Source organism: Tachyglossus aculeatus, chromosome 14 (genome assembly GCF_015852505.1).
Source record: "Tachyglossus aculeatus isolate mTacAcu1 chromosome 14, mTacAcu1.pri, whole genome shotgun sequence".
NCBI lineage: Eukaryota > Metazoa > Chordata > Mammalia > Monotremata > Tachyglossidae > Tachyglossus > Tachyglossus aculeatus.
Genome location: NC_052079.1, coordinates 21811084 through 21814808, shown reverse-complemented (window position 1 = coordinate 21814808; position 3725 = coordinate 21811084). Strand labels below are relative to the sequence as shown.

The window sequence follows — 3725 nt, the reverse complement described above, 5'->3', positions numbered from 1 at the left end:
TATTATTATCTCTATTGGAGAAAGCCTTGTTTTATGTGTTAGTGTTAGGGCTTTGCGTTGAAGGGGAGACTCTGAGTGGCTTCATTGTGCCATAGTGTTGGCAATCTTATTCTTTCTGGGCATATTCCTCCTCCTCTGGTTTTGAGAATGTGGACGGCAGAATATAGACTTAGTCATTCCTATTGGTTGGGCATGACTGGTCTACTTAACCCTGGCTCATCCCGAGGGTGAAAGTCAGATCTCCAAAGCCGGCTCCTAGCAACCGGCGGCATGTACTTAGAACAGTGCTTGACACATTCATAAGCACTTAATAAATACCATGAGTAAATAAAATAAACGATGAATGAATGAGAAATGCATTGAGAGAGAAAATAATAATGCCGTAACTCCAGAGGAGTCTGGCTAGGAGCTGTGTAGGGGAAGTGATGCCTCTTCATCGGATTTCTGAACTGGGGACGCTGTGTTCTGGGATTCGAACAGGAGATTTCCCCGACCAGCCCCCAGCAGGGCAGGGCAGCACTGTGTCAGGATCCCCAGCCACCCAGCTCTCACACTCTTTTCCTTCCCACTGTGAAAGTGAAAGGAGAGATGGTGGGCGAGTGGAAAAAGAGAATGCTAAATGAGTTAAGTCTTGGGAGGCTGACTCCTAGATTACTTAGGATCACATTGTAAACTGCCAGGGAAAACTCCTTGGGCATCACAGGGTAGATTCTGGATGGACTCAAGAGTATGATATCCCCCAGACCTCTTGAAACACAGGCAGATTCTGGGATGGGCCTGTGTCCCTGTGAAGCAGCATGGCCTAGTGGATAGAGTATATATGTATATATGTTTGTACGTATTTATTACTCTATTTTATTTGTACATATTTATTCTAATTATTTTATTTTGTTAATATGTTTTGTTTTGTTCCTCCCTTTTAGACTGTGAGCCCACGGTTGGGTAGGGACCGTCTGTATATGTTGCCAACTTGTACTTCCCAAGTGCTTAGTACAGTGCTCTGCACACAGTAAGGGCTCAATAAATACGATTGAATGAATGAATGAATGAATAGAGCATGGAGTCAGAAGGATCTTGGTTCTAATCCCTGTTCCACCACTTGTCTGCTGTGTGACCTTGGGTAAGTCACTTAACTTCTCTGTGCCACAATTACCTCATCTTTAAATGGGGATTAAGACCATGAACTACCCCAGCACTAAGTACAGTGCCTGGCAGTAGGAAAAACAAAACCAAAAATATACACTCCCAGGCCCACCAGAATATTGGTGGGAAGGACCAATTTATTTCTATTTATTTTATTTTGTCAATAAGTTTTGTTTGGTTCTCTGTCTCCCCCTTCTAGACTGTGAGCCCGCTGTTGGGTAGGGACTGTCCCTATATGTTGCCAACTTGTACTTCCCAAGCGCTTAGTACAGTGCTCTGCACACAGTAAGCGCTCAATAAATACGATTGAATGAATGAATGAAAGAAAGGACGAGGAAATGGTCAGTCCTAAAGTCCCGTGGGGCTCATATCGGAGAAAAAATGTATAATGATCCTCGGTAGGTTTGGAATGTCTGAGGTGTGGTATTTAATTGTGCTGTTTTTAGACTACTGTTTAGATCCAGCTAAAAGTTTCTAACTATAAAGGAAGAAGGAGTTGTACTTTATGCTATGTGTAGAGCTACTGGGGCAAATTGACAAAGATTGGGCTTGGTGAAGGAGTAGATATATAGGCAGTGTGGCCTAGTGGGAAGAGCTTACATGTGGAAGTCAGTGGATCTGGATTCTAATCCTGGCTCTGCCATTTGTCTGCTGTGTGACCTCGGGCAAGTCACTTAACTGCTCAGTACCTCAGTTTCCTCATCTATAAAATGGGGATTAAGTTGTATTCCCTCCTATCCAGACTGGGCGCCCCATGTGTGACAGGGACTGCTTCCAAACCTGGTTATCCTTTATCTATCCCAATCTTGTCTTGACTTATGCTGTCGAGTCCTTTCTAACCCATAGGAACTCCATGGGCACATCTCTCCCAGAATGTCCCGCCTCTATCTGCATTCATTCTGGTAGTGTATCCATAGAGTTTTCTGGCTAAAAATATGAAAGTGGTTCACCATTTCCTCCTTCTGTGCAGTAAACTTGAGTCTCTAGCCTTGACTCTCTCCTGTGACACTGCTGCCCAGCAGAGGTGAGTTTTGATTTGTAGCAGACCACCTTCCACTCACTAGCTACTGCCCGAGCTAGGAACGGAATGGGTAGACCTCTGCTTGACTCTCCCTCCCATAGTTGAGACTGGTAAAGTCCTGGAAACTCTCCAGGTGCAATCCTGAGAAAGGGAATCAATCCCACTCTATAATTATTATTCTAGTCAAGTTTGACGCAGACTATCATCTGTACGTCTGCCCTTTGTCAATCTGATAGTGTGTTCTTCAATACATTTGGAAACTATTGTCACATTTGAAATATGGTTGGTGGATCACAGGAAATGCCTTACATGTATTCCTTATTTGTCCAGAGTGGCCTGTGTGAGTAAAGGCGAAAATGTGAAGACACTGATAAGGTCACACTTCTAAGGGTCGCTGTTAATTAACACTTATAGGGATGAATTCAATTTTGATGCGGGTTTCAAATTAGGCCAACTTTAATTGGTCGTGTTTTCCAAGTCTGTGAACTTGGGACCATAAAAGGCAAGGAACTGATCTTTCAGTTTTCTGCCTCTGGGAGAAATCGTGTTAGAAAATTACCTGGCCTGACAGCATTCCTAAAACTCCGTGGTTGTCAATTTTGCATCTCTCTTAGGAAAATCGTTGTCGAAGCTTCCTTGCAGAAGTTCAAGGAGATAGTCAAATGCTAATTGGCAACTAGAAAGGCGTGCATTTATAGTAATGAGTGTAATTGCCTGTGATACCTTTCCTTGTATTACTACCAGTTCATTCATTCATTTAATCGTATTTATTGAGCGCTTACTGTGTGCAGAACACTGTTACCAGTTGGAGTGAAATCCTAAGAAGGAAGTGCTCAGTTAACTATATGCCAGATAAAATCTGGCAGCATGGCCTAGTGGATAGAGCACTGGTCTCGGAGTCAGAAGGACCTGGATTCTAGTCCCAGCTCTGCCACTTCTAGGCTGTGTGACCTTGGAAAAGTCACTTCGCTTATCTGGGCCTCAGTCACCTGGTCTGAAAAATGAGGATTAAGACTGTGAGCCCCATGTGGGACATGGATTGGGTCCAACTTGATTATCCTATATCTATCCCAGTGCTTAGTGTTCTAAGTGTCTGGCACATAGCAAGAGCTTAACAAGTACCATAAGAAAACCAAAACTGATAGTTCTCAGAATGAAAACGTATTATCAGCAAAAAACGGAGGAACTCACTCATCATGCATGACTCTGTGATGGACTGGAAACTAAAAGGAGGGGTCTGGGAACCATTTGTGAGCATGCTGTTGGGTAAGGACCATCTCTGTATGTTGCCAACTTGAAGCTTAATACAGTGCTCTGCACACAGTAATCAATCAATCAATCAATCGTATTTATTGAGCGCTTACTATGTGCAGAGCACTGTACTAAGCGCTTGGGAAGTACAAATTGGCATCACATAGAGACAGTCCCTACCCGATAGTGGGCTCACAGTCTAAAAGGGGGAGACAGAGAACAGAACCAAACATACCAACAAAATAAAATAAGTAGGATAGAAATGTACAAGTAAAATAAATAAATAAATAAATAAACAGAGTAAACAGAG

General features: G+C 43.0%; 1 non-coding gene across 1 annotated transcript; it reads right to left on the bottom strand.

The window, feature by feature from the left end:
- Positions 1-2177: 2177 nt before the first annotated feature.
- Positions 2178-2315, bottom strand: LOC119937304. The gene has a single exon (XR_005453981.1). It is a non-coding gene; the product is annotated as a small nucleolar RNA SNORA7 (small nucleolar RNA).
- Positions 2316-3725: the final 1410 nt, after the last annotated feature.